The sequence below is a fragment of the Balaenoptera borealis genome, assembly GCF_965194805.1.
Source record: "Balaenoptera borealis genome assembly, chromosome: 5".
NCBI classification, from domain to species: Eukaryota; Metazoa; Chordata; class Mammalia; order Artiodactyla; family Balaenopteridae; genus Balaenoptera; species Balaenoptera borealis.
In genome coordinates this window covers 76,236,224-76,257,296 of record NC_138862.1, presented here as the reverse complement: position 1 = coordinate 76,257,296, position 21,073 = coordinate 76,236,224, and the positions used below count along the sequence as shown (strand labels likewise).

The following is a 21,073-nucleotide window of genomic DNA, read 5'->3' as shown; positions in this document are numbered from 1 at the left end:
GTCCACTTAAGTTGTAAACTAATGAAACTTGTCCCAGCACAATATCAAGGAAAGTATGTGCAAGACACATGAACAAATGGGAAACAGCTGAAGTCAATAACAATGCTACCTGAAATCAAGATGCTATGCGCCACCTCTCTTGGCCTCACTTGCTTCATCTGTAAAATGGGGAAGGAGACTAAAAGGAACAAGATAATCTTTAAGATCTGTTCCAGGTATAGGAAACTATGAGCCAAAATGAAATGCTAACAAGGCTGGAAAAGAAAACTGAGTAGTGAGTGCAGCCAGCCTTGTTCTATTCATCCACCGTAATGTATCACCCAAGGCTAGCATTTCATGTAGAAATGTAGCATTTCTACATTTCATAGATCAGATCAGATCAGATCAAATGTCTTCTATATTTGACATTTCTTACTGTTCTTTTTTGCAGGGTTTGGGGGAGCAGGGGGGTTAGGGTAAAAAAAAGTAGTACTGTCTAAAAATACCAAGTAGCTTTCTGAAGCCAGCAGACAGGTGGAGGTCAGATATAGACGCTGCCTTTCTTCAGAAGCATGCCACGGAACATAGAAAGCCCACCTAAGCGGTGACTCCTTTGAGAGTCAGGGCATAAAGTTTAGGAATAAAGAAGAAATATTTGACCATATGGGAAAAGCTAAATCTTGTAAGTGGCTGTTAAAAGACAACATAAACAACATTCTTTGTCGATTTGAAAAGGTGAAGAAAAAAGATAGTTTAGCTGTTTGTGAGCTCTAACTGTTCCCTTTCCCTCCCTCTCACAAAATAGTGAAAATGAAGTACTTGTATCATGTACTCTTAGGCCAGGAAAGCTCAGGAATAAAACCATCACAATCCTGATGGAATGAAGGGTATTTTCTCGGTTGATGACCAGAATGATTCATCTGTCAAAGGCCAATTGTATATATGTACTGACTGAGGAATTATCAAGTCAATTTCCTAGAGATGAAAGGTTTGTTTCCTGACTCTAGAAAACAGCAGTGCTAAAGAGACCAATCAAGAACGCAATGGAAATTCCTCATGTGTTGTTAGAACATAAAGATATTAAAGTCACAATGAAAATGAGAATACTAGTCAAGCAGAAATGAAAAACACTGCTATGTACTATTTTTTTTTTCCTCTCCGGTTTAATCTGGAAAAATACTAGACCCAGGAGATACATATGTTAGACACTAAGAACAAAACTTCAACATAGGAGGCCAAATAAATTCTCAAATCATTTTCCCCTTGTGTGTACACTAACTCTTGTAGTATATTCACATTGCAGCAATCATCAAAGGCTTACAAATGTAGATTACAGCATCAACAAGTGTTTGGTGAGGTGGATCTAACTCTCTTGGTAATATGCTATGTGATCCTGAAAAAAACATAATCCCCCTCTCTCGGCCATTAAAATGGGATAGGGAATGGAGGCACAGATTATATTGAGATTCTTCTCAGCACCATGAATTTAGTTGTATCTTGATAGGCCTGTGCTCCTTAAGTTTCTTGATGTCAACGAGAGGCTCTGTGTTACATTACTGATCGGATCAATAATAGACTCCTACTAGCTTTTGCATAGATAAAATAAGTGGGTAAGCTACCTGAGTATTTTAATGGATGGTAAAAATATCTTACTTTTGACAGTGAGGTGAAGAAGCTAATAAAAACATACATTTTCATAAAAAGTTCCACAGCCCTAGAAAGCCCCACACGCTGTCTGCTAATTGTGAAAGATCATCTAGAGAAGACCATTGGATATATGTTTACCAATTTAGCTAGTTAACAGTTGGACTCTTAGACAATGAAATGAAGGGGCATAGGATTCAAGGAGCTAAGCAGAGTTTATCATAGGGTTTGACATGTTACAGATGGCCCATAAATATCCATAGCATGAATGGGTGAATGGAAATGGAAAACAGCTAAAATGGAGATATGGTGAAAGGGGGCAAAATCAAAACTTTAAAAATGTGTCATCAAATTATACCTACTTCATAGATTTATAAATTTTATTTATGCATTTAAATAAAACTTGCCTTTTTAAAAAAAATGTCAATGTCTGTTATTTCACTTGAACCTCACCATAACTCCATGGGGTAAGCTCAAAGACTAAGGCTGAGAGAGCTGATATAGCTCAACTCTGGCCACAAATCTGATAAAGCATAGAGCTGGACATGGAACCCAATCTTACATTCATCCCTTTTTGTATACCATCAACGTTGATCCATAAGTAGGGAAACTATTAGCGTAGAAACTCATTAAAATCATGTTTACACTTTTACTGACTTAAAATCATATTTATTTAACTTGATGTCTCATTAGCTTATTGGAGTCATTACTGCCTGTCAGTCAGGAAGTAAATGAGTGAATATCCTTCACAACAGAAGAACAAGCAGGACTGTAATTAATGACTTTGTTAATAACAGTCTCATGTTCATACACATTGAGTTTCAGATATGGAATATACACTTAGAATCTCTAGGGACAACATTCTTCTATTTATTGAGAATAAATAGTTATTAAAATATATATTCTTTTACAAGTTCTATTCCTAATAACCTCTTACATATGGACATTCCTTTAATGTCAATAACTAATTGGTTTTGAATCCTTTATGCTGTCAAAATTTTGCATTTATTTCATTCAGATGATACAAGTAGATGTATCAAAGTTACTTCCTACACATAAAGAGCTTTATTGCTGAAATTCCTCTGTAGTTGGCACTTGAGTTTTTAATACATAATAGTAAAATTAGAGGAAATTTAAATATACAACTTCACAAAACTATTCCTATTAGGGGTTTTATAATTAACAAATTCATATGATTTTGGAAGTCTGAAATGTCTACATCTTAAAGTCATATAACATGATTCTCTTTAAATCCTTACTCAACAAATGATATGACAATCAGATTGAACATTCAATTCTCCTTTATTTTACACCCCCAAAAAATAAATTCTAAAAAATTCCACATGACTTTAAGCATATATAATACATTTTTAGAAGTACCATAAGCCATAAAATCACAGGCCATGTCTTAATTAGCTCCGCATCCCCCAAAATGAATAAAATAATGTCTAGTAAACTGTAGACACTGATAAAATGATAAATATGCAGCAATTTAGGAGAGGTGAATTCATTGCAGTTTGGAACTATATAAGAATATCTTAAGTGGAAGAGGCATTTGAGCTGGGCTCTTGAAAGAAAAGTAAGATACACAAGAAGATCAGATCATATTTAGAGGGGCTGCAAGGTGGAGGAAACAGCAAGAGAAAATGCACAGAGATTGAGAAGATGGCATAGTTCCCAAGAACAGAGACTGGCCTTGTGGCTGTAATGAAAGTACTAGAGGAAAGGTAAATAGAGTTTTGATATCAGGCTTTGGAAAGTCATGGTGCTCTGTCTACATGATAGCCAATATCCAAATGTTTGAAGCTACATGTAATTGTCCAAAAATTTTAAATCTTAATATTTCTGTGTTGAATAAAGAATATCTACAAAAACCCTATAGCTAACATCTTACTTAATAGTGAGAAACTCAACGCTTTCCACTAAAATCAGGAACAGGGTAAGTATGTCCCTTCTCACCACTTCTTTTCAACATCCTACTGGAAATACTAGCTAATGAAATAAGACAAGATAAGAAAATAAAAGGTATACAGATTGGGAAGGAAGAAATAAAAACGTCTTTGTTCTCAGATGACATGATCATCATCTATGTAGAAAATTCAAAAGAAATGATAAAACCCTCTTGGAACTAGTAAGCAATTATAACAAGGTTACAGAATATAAGGTTAATATACAAAAATCTATTGCTTTCATATATATATATATATATACCAGTGATGAATGGAATTTCAAATTGAAAACACAATGTTATTTACATTGGCAACCAAAAAAAAGAAATATTTAAGTATGAATATAACAAAATATGGTCAAGATCTATTTGAGAAAAACTACCAAACTCTGATGAACAAAATCAAAGATGAACTAAATAAATGGAGAGATACTCCATGTTATGGAGAGGAAGACTCAATGCTGTCAAGATATCAGTTCTTCCCAAATTGATCTATAGGTTCAATGCAATCCCAATCAAAATGCCAGCAAGGTATTTTGTGAATATTGACAAACTGATTAGAAAGTTCATACAAAGAGGCAAAAGACACAGAATAGTCAATACAATATTGAAGGAGAGGAACAAAGCTGGAGAATTGGTTCTACCCAACTTCAAGACTTACTATAAAGCTGTAGTAATGAAGGCACTGTGATACTAGTGAAAGAATAGAAAACTAGGTCAATGGAACAGAATAAAGTTCATAAATATACCCCCATAGATATAGTCAACTGATCTTTAGAAAAGGAGCAAAGATAGTCTTTTCAAAAAACTGTGCTGGAACAAGTAGATATCCACATGCAAAAAACTGAGTCAAGACACAGACCTTATATCCTTCACAAAAATTAACTCAAAATGGATCACAGATCTAAATATAAAACACAAAATCATAAAACTCTAGATGATAACACAGGAGAAAATCTAAATGACTTTGGTTATAGCAATGACTTTTAGATACAAAAACAAAGGCACAATCCATGAAAAGAATAATGGATAAGTTGGACTTCATTAAAATTAAAAATGTCTGCTCTGTGAAAGACAATGTTAAGAAAATGAAAAGACAAGCCATCGAATGGGAAAAAATATTTGCAAAAGACACATCTGATAAAGGATTGCTATCCAAAATACACAAAGAACTCTTAAAACACAACAACTGGTTAAAAAATGGGCCGAAGACCTTAATAGACGCCTCACCAAAGAAGATATACAGATGGCAAATAAGCATATGAAAGATGCTCCACATCATACATCATCAGGAAAATGCAAAATAAAACAACAATGAGATAGCATTTTGTACCTACTAGAATTGCCAAAATTAGGAACACTGACAATAGCAAATCCTGAGAAGGATGTAGCAACAGGAATGCTCATACATTGCTGGTGGGAATCAAAATGGTATAGCAACTTTGGAAGACAGTTTGGTGGTTTCTTACAAAACTAAACATACTCTTACTATACAGCCCAGCAATTGTGCTCCTTGGTATTTACTCAAAAGAGGTGAAAACTTATGTCCACACAAAAACCTGCACATGGATATTTATAGCAGCTTTATTCAAAATTACCAAAACTTGGAAACAACCATCAGTAGGTGAGTAGATAAACTGTGGTACATCCACACAACGAAATATTACTCAACAGCAAGAAGAAATGAGCTATCAAACCATAAAAAGACATGAAGGAGCCTTAAATACATAGTACAGAGTGAAAGAAGCCAATCTTAAAAGGCTACATACTGCATGGCTCCAAGTATATGACTTTCTGGAAAAGGCAAAACTAAGGAGAAAGTAAAAAGATCAGTGGTTGCCAAAGATTGGTAATGGGAAGGAATGAACAGGCAGAGCACAGAGGATTTTTAGGGCATACAGTGAAAATACTTTGTATGATACTATAATGATTGATGATACGTGCCATTATACATTTGTCCCAATCCATAGAACATACCATACCAACAGTGAAATGTAATATAAACTATGTCCTTTGGGTGATTATGATGTATCAGTATAGGTTCATCAGCTGAAACAAATATACCATTCTGGTAGGGAAGATACTGATAATGAGGGAGGTTATCCCATGGGTGGTAGAGGGTGTATATCAGAAATTTCCTTATCTTCCTCATTTTTCTGTGAACCTAAAACTGTTATAAAAAATAAAGTCTTTAAAGTTGGAAAAAATTTTCTGTTTGGTCTTAGACACAGATTTGCTATGTGCCTGCTCTCACTAATTAATGTGGGCAAAGATGCTATTTTTATTAATGCACTTAATATCCTGCTGTTTTCATACAACTTTGAGAAAAATATTAAAATGGGGGACAGGATTTTATTTTTGTTGTTGACAACTTGCTTCTCCAATTGGAAGGAAAAATCTAGAAAACATTTAATTTTGTCTCATATCTAGAGTGTAGCAGAAAGACCACATTGTTGGAATGGAGTAATGGGAAGTGCATTACTCTGCCTATGTAATGGGAACTTACATAGTGCTATAGAACAGTGAGCAGTTATCTGTGTGGAATTGATAAAGACAAAAAATAAAAACTTTACAATTATTTTATCTTTACCTTCTATATTTTTATTTTTTTAAAAATTTTTAATTGGGATATAGTCGTTTTACAATGTTGTGTTAGTTTCTACTGTACAGCGAAGTGGAGTTCCCTGTGCTATACAGCAGGTTCTCATTAGTTATTTATTTTTTTTTTTTTTTTATCTCAGAAGAATGTTTTTCTCAGACTGATGAAGAGAAGCGACAGGACTTGCCTGTGGTGATGCCAGTTTTTGACAGAAATACCTGCAGCATCCCCAAATCCCAAATTTCTTTCATTGTTCATCACAGACATGTTTGCTGCTTGGGACGCCTTTGTAGACCTGCCTGAGTTAACCCAGCATCTTGACAATAATTTTAAATACTGGAAGGGACGGGACGAAATGAAGCTGCGGAGCCTCCGCCCGCCTCCGGAACAGTGGGCGACACTGCCTGGGGCCCTGACGCGGTGTCCCTCCAGTCACTTGGGATTCCCGAGGGCGGTCAGAGTTCCTTGGTCCTTTCGTCCCCCGGTCTGCAGAGCCTGTCAGAGCACACAGGGACTTCGGCAACCTTCTGTAGCCACCATCTGATGCCACTGCCATAAAGTGAGACTTAGTCCACTCAAGGTACCTGGGCCTGCTGCGGGGGCTCTTCAGAAAGTCACGTGAGAACCACGGTTTGCATTCGCGTCCGTTAAAACATGAGCTCGGGACTGCCCCCGCAAAGGACGGAGATGGATTTCCTTTGTTAACATAGTTAAGTCTCTCTCTCTCAGAACTAGCCCATTTAGCTCCAGGTTCCTTATTGCACCCGACGCACTTACACAGCATTCATGAGCTTTACACAACTGGAAGGTCACATCTTTATTTCTTATTGCAGGAACACAACTTCTGGAAACTTTATTTCTGTCACAACGTAGACCGGCAGCGGCCACGGGTAGACGGCGGGCTCGGCCCCCACGGGCGACTCCAGCCTCAGCTTCTCCCCCATGTCTTCCCGCGCGGCCCCCGCACCAGGCTAGTCTGGCGGTTAGGGGAGGGGCGGGGCGCCACCGGCGGGGGCGGGACAGGCCTAGTTATCTGTTTTATACATATTAGTGTATATGTGTCAATCCCAATCTCCCAATTCATCCCCCCCATCCCTTCTATATTTTTAGTGTTTCCTCTGTCAATGAAAGAAAACGAGAATGACAATTTGCTCGATGGTGACAAAACAATGCTAAAATATTTCATTGATTCAGACATGTTTATTTTATTTTTTAAATTGGTCCATGTATTAGGGAATAAAAGATTAGTTAAGACAGTTGTTTGGATCTTTTTAAAAAAATGTTTTCGTTCGGGGGGATAAATTAGAAGTTTGGGATTAACATATACACACTACTATCTATAAAACAGGTAAACAACAAGGACCTGTTGCTTAGCACAGGGAACCATACTCAATATCTTGTAATAACCTATAATGGAAAAGAATCTGAGAAAGAATATATATATATATATATATATATATATATATATATATATATATAACTAATTCATATAACTAAATTACTTTGCTGTACACTTGAAACTAACACAACATTGTAAATTAACTATACTTCAATTTAATAAATGTCACATTTTCAAAAAAATGTTTTCAAAAAGTTTACCTATGCATATTTGTGTGTGTGTGTGTACATGGGCACTAGATAAAAATAATGTCTTTTTCTAGTCTAGATGACTAGTAGGACTAACTGGGAATTTTCGTTCCTAATAAGTCGTTACTTTATATGCATTTGTCCTATAACCTGTTTTCACCTTGGCCAAGCTTAATTATATTTCTAAATAAGATCTTCTCTAGTGAAAAGTAACTAGATTATGTGACATTGACTAATGAGGTACAACTTCATTTTCATTCATTTACACACAGCTTTACTGAAAAGTGTTAACAAAATTAAGACTTGGAAGACCAAGTTGAACTTTTCTGTAAATACCTGATGTCTATATGCCTAAGAACATGGATACATGTTGCATGTGAAATAGCTTAAGCATGTCTAATAAATGAGTTCTTATTTCTTAACTTATGTTCTTAACTATGGTTTCAATCTTAGGAGTTTCTGAGCCCTCCCTGAATACGTGATTTTACTTCTAGTAAAGAAAGGTCACGACTTCATGTGGCTGAAAAGAATTAGTCATGTCAGTCAGTTGACTTGAACAATTCACCAAAGATTAAATAAAGGAAATTTGACAAATTTATTATTTACAATTGCTTGATCCAAATTATCAACTGCTGATAGATGGGAATTTTCACTTTTCAATTAGTTGAGGTGCCAAACAAAGGCCAAACATTAAGTTGCAAAAAAATCTTGAAAAGGTATCCATCTAGCCCATGTCAATCCTTGTTCCTCTTTCAGCCTCACACTAGCAGATGTGAGCACACAGATGGAGGAAAATTCCATTTTCCTTATCATATAATAAGAATCTCACCATGCAATGGTCTCCAGTAGAACTTTCTGTAATGATGGAAATGGTCAATTTCTACACTGTCCAATACTGAATCCACAAGCCACTTGTAACTGCTGAGTACATGAAATGTGGTTATTATGACTGAGCAACTAAATTTTTAGTTTTATTTAATATCATCTAATATTTAAATTTAAATAGCTGTAAACAGTGTTTATTGGGCATCTCAGCTTTAATTAGAAATTAATCACACTTTCTTGGAACTAGAATTATGAAGGGCCATGCCCCAACCAGGTAAACATACTGCCTTTTAATAATCTGTAAAGTCAGGCTGTAGCCATTTACCCAGGTACCATAATAACAAGGGACACCTTTCTTCAGACATCAATCACAGTGCTAAGTTCTGAAGATAGAGAATGCTATATTAAGAAAAAATACCTAGGCTTTGGCAACAGACATGGGTTTAAATCCAGGCTATAAACTTTATTGGTGATATGGTCAGAACATAAACATCTGTTTATTCATCAGTGAAATGGAAATAATACTTTATAATTGTACTGAAAGGATTTAATGATATATTATTTGTAAAGTATATAGTATCTGGGATTAAGTATACATCTAAATGTTACCCACATTTGACATAGAAAGATTTATTATGTCACAGCTCCTAAACTTAAAGTCTGGTCACGGAGACAGAGATATAACAATAATTACAATGAAATGTAACTAATACTCTCAGATACGAGCAGATTGCTATGAAAATAAAGAGACAGATGATTGACTTTCTTTGTGGAGATGGAATGGAAATATTTGAGCTGAGTCTTGCAGAAAGAGAACTTGTTCAAGTAGAAAAGGTGTTGGACACAGAGCAATCCAGGCATCATCAAAAGCAAATGCAGAGAAGTACGAATGTTCGATATATTTGGAGAGTGGGGAGAAGTGAAGTGTGGCTGGAGCATATGACACGTGGAGGGAATGGCAGGAGATGTTACTGGAAAAGCAGTTGGGGCCAAAATGTCAAGGACCATCAACGCTCTGCTAAAGGGCTTGGCGTTTATCCAACAGGCAACGGGGATCCAACAGAGGTTTTTTAGCAGGGCAGTGAAATGAGTGGATTTGTTTTTTAGGAATTATTTCTCTGGCATCAGAGTAGCTGATGAATTAGAGTGGTCAGAAACTGGTGTCAAGACTTACAGCAATAGTCTCCTAACTGGGCTTCCTGCCACCACTTTAGACACACTGCTAGTTGAGGTGCCTGCAGGATACCCAGTGCAAACCACACTCACAAAGCTAAACATAGGAAAATCCCACTTACAGCCAGATAAATTACAGGGTAACTACTGCAAAACGTATCTTGCTTCACAAGAGGATTTACTTCATGATTCCAGAATTCCTTTAAATAGAAAAAGTTTTAGTGCATTTAGACATCCCTTTACAGCTCATTAACTACTGATAAAGGTGGAGAAAGTCAAGAAAATCTTAAAGATATAGTTTCCAGAGTTATTAAAAATCATCATGGAATGAAAATGAAACTTTTGAAGTTATCGTGTATCAGTGGGAAAACGAATTTGATTTACAAAAATGTTCAGACGTAATTTATAGAAACAGCTATTTCTTAAGATGAGGTCAGTGTGTGTCATGATATTCCATAGAATGTACCCTACAAATTTCAACCACAATAGTTCCAAACATTGTTGAGAAATCTCTTTGAGGAATGCCTTCAGAATATTCTTTGAACTATCCTAACTTAGCAATTTGCCTATGAGTGTCTCACTGTGCACACATAAAGTATAAATATATAGTATGTCTTATGTAGTACCTTACCTTGAACTAATTCAGAGGATCCCTTGTTGCTAAAGAAAAATTATGCAGCAAACTGAAAGTTGCCTCTCAACGTTCATTCTTATTTTCCTCTCTGGTAACAAAATACATATTTTAAATAGGTATACTATAGGCTTCCTTGATAAACCTTCCTTATATCTATATATGGCCATCTCTCTAAATCAGGGCTAATAGGATATGAACAAAAATATGTTATGGGACTCTCAGAAAAGCTGATTAAAATTAGCTCATTTGGCTTGGAGGAAAACATTTCGTTATTCTCTGCTTCTTCCTTCTGCCATCGTGGAATGTAGATGTAATGGCTAGAATTTCAGCAGCCATCTTGAATCAAGAGGTAATGAAAGCTGTCACTGAGGATGGAAAAGCAGAAAAAATAGAAACCTGGGTCTCCAGTGTCCTCTGAAAATCCTATGCCAGCTATGACTGTATCCCTACAGACCATTTTATAACTTCTGTCTTGCTTTAACTAATAGTATTATAAATTTCTGTTGTTATAGTACAGTGAAAATTAATCCTAACTGACACACATCGTATCAAAATAGAACATATTCTTGTCTACATAAGTTATCAGGATAAGAGAGCATAAAATGAATTAAGGAGAAATGTTCTATCATTCTGAGTTTTCTAGTTTGACAGATAATGATGATGAGAATAAGAATATACCCTCATATGAGGACAGGATTTTAGAGATAGGAATTTTTCTATCCATGACCACATGTAATCCTTGATGTAATCTGTGATAAAGCAGCAGGATTTCTTTTCCCCATGTAAACAGATGATGGAATTAAAACTCAAGAGTAACCTGCCCAAGGTCAAACAATTGCAATTGATGGAGTTTTGAATGGAGTTCAGGATTGATGGAGTATGAATCAAACCCTTTGATTCATAATTTATTGCTTTTCCTCTGATAACTTGCAGATTCTACATGAAACATGAAAATTAGTCACACTGTTTTATGCCATTAATTACCTGGTTGACTTATATGCTCTTCTGTTTAGAGGAAATAAACAAGGTTTGCCTTCAGGAGTTTTCCACTGGGTTTCTGTTTTGGTCATGTTGGAGTAACAGTGATTAGACTTATCTTCCCACCTTAAACAACCAAAAACCAGACAATGGTTTTCAGACATTGGAAAACATGCAGTGAACAGCTGTGATCCTTGAAAGAAGGGAAACAAACGTGGTGAACATTACCATTGCTCCAGGAAGAAGTTTCTAGACAGCAGCACAGAAAGTGTCTAGAACCTGGACAGCCCACAAACTCACTGAGTTGAGGAAACAGAAATTGGAGTTCAGGGAGCCAACTGTCTATAACTCCAGGAAGAAAACTTTATTTCTGCATAGCCCCTTAAGTATTTGGATGGGTACTGACCTGAACATGTGGGAGAGGAAACTACCCAAGTCTAAGGAAAGAACCACTAGAAATAATTTTTGGAACTCACACAGAGCTGGGAGTAGTTCAATTCCCCACATATCAGAATGGAAAGACCTGGTAATACAAGGAGCTTCGGAAAGAGCTCTAAGGAGGGAATTACTTTGTATGTTTTCATGTTAATAAAATTCTGGAAAAGTCAACACTATAGACTCAAAAAACAGATGGAAGAATAAACAGTTGTACGGCCACCCAGGACTTTATGAAATTGAACATAGATGACAATTGCAGTACTTCTGCTTTGCCTTGGTATATATATCAAAGAACTAACCACATAATTACTAGTTATTATTTCTGAACCAAGCACTGTTCTACATATTGGGGTATAACAAAGAAAAGAGATACAAATCTCTGTCCTCATGGAATTTATATTTTGGCAGAAAGTGGTAAGAAGACCATACACGTAATAAATATTATATTTGAGGAAAGAAGTGCTACTAAAATACAATATTAATTAAAAAATATAAATGGGGGGAAAGTGTTGGGATATGTTGGGGGGGTGCTATAATTTTAATAGGTTGATAGATTCATTAAGGTAGATGAGCCTGGAGATAATGCCCAGCATAGCTGGAGAGAAATCAGCAAAGAAGAGAGCAACAAAGAGATGACGTCACAAACATAGCAAGGGATCAGATTCCCCAAGACCATTGCAAAGATGCCTTTCAGTGGAAAGAGGAGACACTGCAGGGTTTAAAGCTGAGATATGCAATGATGTCCCATGTATTTTGAAAGGACACTCAGGCCGCTGTTTGGATTAGGGTCCAAGGAGGCGGTGGAAGAAGCCGGAACACCAGTGAGTAGGCTACTACAGTACTCCAGAGGAGAAGTGCTAATGGTGTGGATTAGATTGGAAACTGTAAACAAAGTGAGAATTCCTCAGATTATGCTTATAGTTGAAAATAATAAAGCTATGAGAGTTTCCTAACAGAATATATGTGGGGGATGAAAAAGAGGAACTAAGGATGAATTCAGGACTCTAATTGTGGTTGGTTGGTTGGTTGGTTGGTTTTTTAAGCAATTGGAAGTGTAGAGTAACCATTAAGTGAAAAGGAGAAGACAGTGGATTGAGTGCCTCTGGGGCAAAAGATCAATTCTGGTCATGGCAAATCAGTTGACAGCTGAGTTAGTGATGCCACAAAACCTACTTTGAAAAGAAATGCTAAAAAAAGTATAAGATCCACTGCATGATAATTTCTAAGTGCTTAAAAAATCACAACACAAAATCTTTTTTCTTTCCAAAGAACATAATAAACCCTACATAATTGCACATTTCAAAAGAAATAGGAAAACACAAAAGTTTAGACTCTTGTTGCAAAGTGAAGTCTCCCACGTTAGACACAGGAACATTAAACAGCCTACAGTGTTCCCCCAAATAGTCCATTGTGTAACTTGAGCAACATGTATTTGCAATTTAACTTCTGTTTTGCCTAACTTTATTTTGTAAATGCATCCTCTTCACGTTGCAACACTGCCATTTATGTAGACTTGCACAGCAGGGCGTACCTTTAAACACTGAGATCTCAAGCAAGTGGACGCTCTTGGCATCACCTGTTTGCTTGCAAGCTGCTGGGTTGTTGTCATGATTAACAGTTTTTCTTTCCTAGCCAATAAGAACAGGAAGGTTATACAATACTAAGATTTGGAGTTGGAAACAAAGATACTGATCAGGTAGATTGTCCTTTTACAGATGTGGAAACTGAGGACTGGAGTGGGGAAGAAATGTGCCATAAATGTCAAAGTCTGATTCAGCTCAGCCAGTTGCTTTCAGGAAAAAATGTACTTAACTGTGTTATGTAAAAATGGTGTGGGGAGGAAAATGGTTAAGTTCAAACAACTTGTTATTTTGAAGACTGTAGATGACAAGAAATCGTTTTTTTGCTGCTGTCTGCTCACCCCCGTTCCCTCACTGCTTGAAAATGCAGTGAACTGGGCCAATAATTTACAGTGCAATTTGCACAGCATAAAATGAAGGTTTCCATTCGAGACCATTAAAATCAAAGGTCACATTTAATACCAACCTTTTATCCTGCCTGGACTCAAAGCCGTTTCAGGATTTGTCATTTAAAAGTCATAAATAATGTGCCTCCTTTTGTGGCATCCTGGAGATTGTTCATCTCTCCTTTCATATTTAGATTGTTCATCTCTCCTTTCATATTTTCTTCAACTCAAAAAGTCACAGAAATGCAGAGTTTAAGAAAAAAAGGAAGGAAAGAAAAAGATGAGAAGGTAACTTGGCAATTTTTATTAATGATTTCAAAAGCTGGTCCTTGAGCTTTGGTGGGAATAAAATGGTTAGCATCAAAGATATATAACATAAAGAGAAATATAGAAACCAATGACTTGTCTTCTGTGGCAACTGAGCTTGTCAGAGCTGTGTGCTGTGTGCCAGTCCTGGAAATGCTATGATACCAACAGTTTTTATCCCATGTTCTTCCTCCAGTGTAGCTTGCCAGCATATGCTGTGACAATCCTTAATCAATGTCAAAAATTCTGTAGAAGAGGGTTCCACAGAGAATGTTCTTACCCTTCTAGCAAGGAAATGCCAAATGCTGTCACTCTCCCTTCTTCCTTCAAAGCACAACTTTCCCAATGAGCCAGAGCAATAAGTGTGCCTCCCACTCTTTTTTGGAAACTGCATTTGTAGTCAGTGAAAAGCTCTGCATAAATCAGGAGAGGAATCACCCTTTGAAAAAAGAACAGCTTCTATGTGTTTGGAACTCAACAACCAATAAGAATATCTTCTGGCAGGAATTATTAAGGTCTTGTATTTTACAAAGGCTCATTTCATTTTATTTCTTCATGTATAAGTATCCATCTCATTTCATTTGCAAAGCCATTTTGAAGGTAAGTATTATGATGCTGCTTTTGTGATGATAAAACAGTTTTCAGTAAGTTGTGATTTACCCAAGATCATCCAGCTTGGAAGGGGCAAGACCAGGTCTTAGGTCCAGTCTAGCTCTCATTTTACTACATTTTAACCTCTTCGTCTAAGGAACTTACAGTACCTATTAGGGATCTTACAGTCCCAAGAGTTGATTTATCAAATATGACAAGAACCATGTCTCTCTGTGGCCCAACAGATAGACAGAACACAGCTCAAATCGACCCGGAGACCATGTGACACAACTAAACTGTCCCCTATTTAACGTGACTGGGGTGCCTCTCAATAAATTGGATGTTCATGGTCCATTTATTCCAAGGGAGCTTCCAGTTCCACTGATTATCATGGAGGCTGTGGTCATGTGACTGTGAGTGAGCTCAGCCTGGTCTCCAAGAACTGAGCCCAGGATTGGAGGACTTCCTGGGCAGCAAGGGCAAAACAAACCCAAGTCAAGGAAACGGAGTGGCGTATTTCCTTAAACAGTTACCTTCCTCCCTATGTGTCAGTGTAATTCACAAATATTACGATGCATGCTACAAGACTGTCAAACGCTTAATTAGGCCATTTCTCAGTCCACAGGATGCACTTTCTTCGATGGAGATGGGAGCTGCAACAGTAATCAAGCACCTACATGATTGCACATCCTGCATCACAGCGTTTACTAATTCTCTTTTGTTTATTCTTCACAATAACCATGTGAGATCAATGTTATCTTCATTTTGCTGATGAGAAAATTAAGGATCAGAGAGGGCAAAACGTTTACCCAATATTTCGTATTTAGTAAGTGTGAGAACCCAGAATCAAAGCTATAATTAATAATGAAAGGTAATAGTGAATCTTTGAGCAAGCACAATAACTTTCTTCCACGAATCTTGGTGTGTTAGGCTTCTTGTATTTGCAAATGCTGTTTTGGGGAGAGGTGATGGTGCTGTCAAATATGTTTATTAAAGGAAGGTCTGGAATGAGGGGAAGTGACTGCACAGAGCCACTGTCTTCATGCGGTCCACACACTTGTAACAACAGTAGGAAGAGGAGCTCTAACTACAGACTGCCTTCCAGCTCATTCACATTTCCCTGCGTTCCAAATAGTTGTTATCATTAAGCAACTTACATGAGAGTGAAAACCAACATAGAGGAAGGGAGTTGGTGACTGACTTGTTAAAACTTATTTAAAAATGTCAACCATAAGCATCATTAGATTATCCAGCTTGATGTTCGGTCAGATGGCCAAATAGTTGTCTTAAATATCAATGTTAGGACAAAGCTAAATAGCGAGGATAGTTGTGACCAGGTAAGAATGGTTGGAAAGGAATGACGTTAGGATCTTTTATTCTGCAAAGAATAATATCTGCCAATTAGAATTGAGTTATATGAGAGCAATTTCTTTGGATATCTTCACCTGCAACCCAGGTGCCTGTTAGGAATGAAGAACTTATTCTTTGCTGCTGGCAGAAATTCCTCATGTTCTCAGTTCCCCCAAAATCCACTGAAGAGACTTGCCTTATCCAAGATCACAGCCCACTAATCTCCATTTCAGAGTCTGTTTTCCTGAGCCAATGATGAAGAGAAAGGAGAGGGACGCTTAATACTCATCTTCCAGGAAAGTAAGAAACCTGTCTCGTCCTCACCCTGCCACTGCAAGTTAGCGTTACAATTGATGGACTTCACATGGCAATATTTCATCAGAATAGTTAAGTTTCCTCAATCAAGATTTTATTCACTATTCATTACCCATAGCACTGGGCCTTAAACTTAAGTGCCTGACTCATAGTCCTATGCACCTCAAAGCCCAAAAAACCAAAATAAATCGAAGAATATTTAATGCCAGGACCTACTTCACAACACTCTTATTGATTTGAATCTATTCTCTCATAACAGGTCTCCAATTACAAGGCTCTCTCACAGCCGAAGGCCATCTCTGGATGGCTTAGATTGCCCTCCCTTATTTCCTTCAAAATCTTTTCCCCCTACCGAGGAGATTCTGCCAATTTTTTCTTATTTTATTCCTTAAAGTCATATAAAACAAATCCAATTCTTTGACTACACAAAAACAGCTTTCTAGTTTCCCTGAAAATTTCATCTAACACTCTCAGGTTTTTTAGTCTTTCCTCACGGGACTTAAATTGACTCCTTCCCATCCTACTGGCCTCCTCTGTATGCACCCCACTTTCTTACTATCAGTATTAGAATGTTAAATGTGGTCATGATTCATTGATTCGTGGCACTTGCACTTGACTTTCTACTGTGTACAAGGCACCATGCTAGACCCTATGAATAGAGCCCACAGAGAGCTCAAAGTCCACAGTAAGTTTAAGAAAATTTACTTTCCTCCTTGAAACCAATTTCCAGGCCATGGTCACAAAGACACTGCAGTGTATTTTTATATCCTGTGACACAATAACCCTAATATTTTTCTGCATAAAATCTGTAGTTGATCTCCTCCCATTGACATTCCTCCAGGTGATTATTTCCTTTCTTTTCCGGCACAAAGAAATATTCCCAAATTACTGTTAACCTGAACATCTTGTAAAATGGACAGTGTCACTTCAAGCTATGTGTTATCTACATACTCAGGTAATGGAGGTTATTCCTTGTCAAACCTGGCCCACACTGTTTTACTGTCCATTGCATATAACAATAAGAGAAATATTGTTTTCCTAACTCTTAGTCTGATAATGCAAAACAGGATCCCTCTTGCATGGAAAGTAAAAATGCATTTACACATTGTTCTATAAAATGCAGTATATACTATATGATTTACATATATTTATAAAAAAGCCTTGTTCTTCCTTAAAATACAAATGTCTTCAAACCACATAATAAATAATAGCTTTAAAATGCCAGACAATCAGAAACTTCTGTGAAAACTTTCATATTAAAAGAAATCATCAACAACTTTTTCCAGGAAATAGCAGTTAGGGTAGAAAACAATTCCCCAATAATGCTCTTGTCCTATTTAAATTTTACCTTAGAAATAAAGTTTAATTCGTAAGATTTGGGAGCCTAAAAGAACCTTCAACACCATCATTTTGAGATGAGAAAACTGAGGCCCAGAGAAATACAGTATTTGTTAAATCTACTACAGAAAGTGTATAGCCATGGCTGATGTGGACGTAAACTCTGGCATCCAACCCATCACTTCATTTCACAGTAATATTTCCTTTGACTACACTGGGTGATAAATGTTTTAATAATTGAATATTATGGGTATGACAAGATGAATCTATTGAAGCAGATAATTTGATGTTTCTAATTGTGTTTGTTTTATTTTACAGTCTGTGTGTCAAGGAAAACACGTTTACTGAGTGGTACTTGCTATACATTAATAATATAGTAGGACAATGGTTAAGAAAATTTGCTTTAAATCAGATAGACTTGGGTTCCAATTCCCACCCAGCTTCCTGACACTGAGAAAATCACTACTCCTGGCCTCAGTTTCCTCATCCCTTATAGGCTTATTCTGGGGATAAAACGAGTTAATATTTGTAATGCACATAAAACAGTGCCCGACATAGTAAGTACACTACATGAGTGTCTGCCGATGTTTTGGTCTTTGTTATTTGTCATTATTTCTAGACTCAAGAATTAACTTTTTCAAAACTCAACACAAGTTCATTTTTAATTGTCACTCTTTTTACTTGGTACCAGCTGGCCAGCAATATCAAATCAAAGGAAAGGAGCTAATCCAGGGGGAGAAGTGGGCACAGGAGTTTGTACTGTGGGTAAATGTTCTCTACTTGTGACAAAACCGAGAAATCAAAGAAAGCATGTGGAGCTAATGACATCTGGGGACATTTCTCAATGACTATCAAATCTTTTTACCATCATTTTTAAAATGCTTTTACGAATAACATATAATTAAGTCAGTATTTTTTTAAGGAAAAGATGTAAAGTCAAATTGGAAGATATTTTTCTAATAGGCTTTGCTATAAAGTTTTGTAAACATACACACTGTGTCTAATTCTTTCTCCAATCTTACTTTAAAAGGATCAAGGTCTGATTACTTCTGCCAGTAATATACAACTTGTGACATATTAATGAGTTCTGGCCAATATTCTATGTTAGGAAAACTTATTGCATTAATAGACTTAAAAAGTGAAATTTATACAGATAAATGGAAATCACTAGATGTGAGTTTGTCTTGTGGGAGGGTATATGTGATATGTGGGGAATACATCAAGAAGAGATAATAGCATCTTTGGGGTCAGTTAATGTGGATGATGTAGTTATTGGCTGCTTATACAAGGTACTTTGACTAAAAATGGGCAAAGGTAGGAAAGATTTTTAAAATAATCATTTTATTTGGACAATATAAAACTTTCTGGTTTCCTGCTGGATGTGTTTCACATTTATAAAGTCATACTCATGTACTCAAATCTATGGTCACAATCCAAACTTACCTTCCAGGTCCTGGTCCTGTATTTCAGCTGTCTATTGTGTACCTAAGCCAGATGTCACATCTAATCATGCAACTGGTTTGGTAAACTTGGAAGTGCACATATTTGTTTCATTTGGACAATGCAATGTTATAAAAATTAGAGAAATTTACATAACATTCAAATTTTTTAACTTCTTAAATATCAGAAGATATGACTCATGGTTTTCAGTCTGGCTACCCCTTGGGATCACATGAGGAAAGAACTTAAAAACAAGAAGCCATCCTGAATTGTTTAATAGATGTGGCATGAGCCCAGATACTGGGACGCTCTTAAGCCTCCTCGGATGATTCTCATGTGCCTTACAGTACACTTAGCTGGGGCACAGAGTAGTAGAGGCTCTCAAAGTGGTTGACCAGCAACAACAACATCACCTTGGAATCTGTTAGAAATACAGATTATCAGACCACATGTAGCCCTACACAATCTTCTTTTCACAGGAAACTCTGGGAGTGGGGAAGACTCTACTCTGTCCAGCATCAAAGACCCTCCTGACGTGGTTGCTGTTCATCTTCCTACCACTTTCTCTTCCCATTCCACTTCTCTTCCAACTTTAAACTCTGTTTTAACAAGTCTTGCCGGTGATTGTGGTGCACCCTCTAGTTTTAGAACCACTGCACTATACCATAGACCCCCACGTATCTCTGTTGGTTATTGTAGCTTGTTCCCACTCAATTAAGTGACCTACCTAGTGCATTAGTTTGCATTTGAAAACCCCTAATTGAGCTCGCTTCCACTTTCCTAATCTTAATGTTTCTATTTATGACAGATAAATGTAAATTTCCTCTTTCTGAGTATGACAAAAGGATAGCAACCGAGCTTCAGGCATCATTTTCCTTGCCGGTGCTGATGCTACGTTCTCAATATTACTCACAGTCATTCTTTCTTTACAGTCCCACTGCTGCTTTCCAGTTCAGGCTCTCATTACTTCTTATCTTCAGTATTGAAATTGTTTCCCAATGAGCTTCCCTGCCTCTAGTACCTACTCACTCCAATCCATCACATATAATGCTGACAGTTTAATCTTCCTAAAGTGCAAGTCAGGTCATAAACTCCCTCAGCTCAGAACTCTTCAGTGACTCACCATTGAATAAGTTCCATCTACTCTGTCCAGCACCAAAGACCCTCCATGACCTGGTTCTTGCCTATGTTCCCATACCTTTCTCTCACCATTCCACTTCTCTTTGAACCTTAAACTCTAAATGATTTACTATCCCCTAAACTTTCCTACTCCGTACTTATTTTTAACTTTATGTTTTACCTTATGCTTTCTTTCCACCTGGATTGTTCAGATTTCATCTTCTGTTATCACCTACTCCAAATTCTTCTCACATTATAACTGTCTCATAGTCAATCAGGAACTAGCATTTATCTACTCAGTTAACAAAAAATTAATAATTGTCTTCTATGAACAAAGAGCTGTGCTAAGCTCTAGATGATTGGTAAGTATATCGGTTCATTAAATAAACAATATCTTAAAAATCTACAGACCAAAATGTTCTCAAAAAGTTCCATTAAAAGATTAAAAGACAAAAGGGCTTCCCTGGTGGTGCAGTGGTTGAGAATCTGCCTGCCAATGCAGGGGACACGGGTTCGAGCCCTGGTCTGGGAAGATCCCACATGCTGCGGAGCAACTGGGCCCGTGAGCCACAATTACTGAGCCTCCGCGTCTGGAGCCTGTGCTCCGCAACAAGAGAGGCCGCGATAGTGAGAGGCCCGCGCACCGCGATGAAGAGTGGCCCCCGCTTGCCACAACTAGAGAAAGCCCTAGTACAGAAACGAAGACCCAACACAGCCATAAATAAATTAATTTAAAAAAAAAAAGATTAAAAGACAAAAAAAAAAAATTAAAAGACAATTGGAAACATGATGTTCAACATTCCAATAGTTTACTGAAAAGGAAAATTTGGGAAACCTCTCTTT

General features: G+C 37.0%; 1 protein-coding gene and 1 long non-coding RNA gene across 7 annotated transcripts in view; both read right to left on the bottom strand.

The window, feature by feature from the left end:
* Positions 1 to 21,073, bottom strand: part of FGF12 (fibroblast growth factor 12) — a 543,244-nt gene that overhangs the window by 57,341 nt on the left and 464,830 nt on the right. The window lies entirely within an intron of this gene.
* Positions 6,186 to 11,235, bottom strand: LOC309629417. Its single transcript, XR_014245070.1, has 2 exons — positions 7,192 to 11,235; positions 6,186 to 6,274 (listed from the first exon to the last, which is right to left on the bottom strand). It is a non-coding gene; the product is annotated as an uncharacterized lncRNA (long non-coding RNA).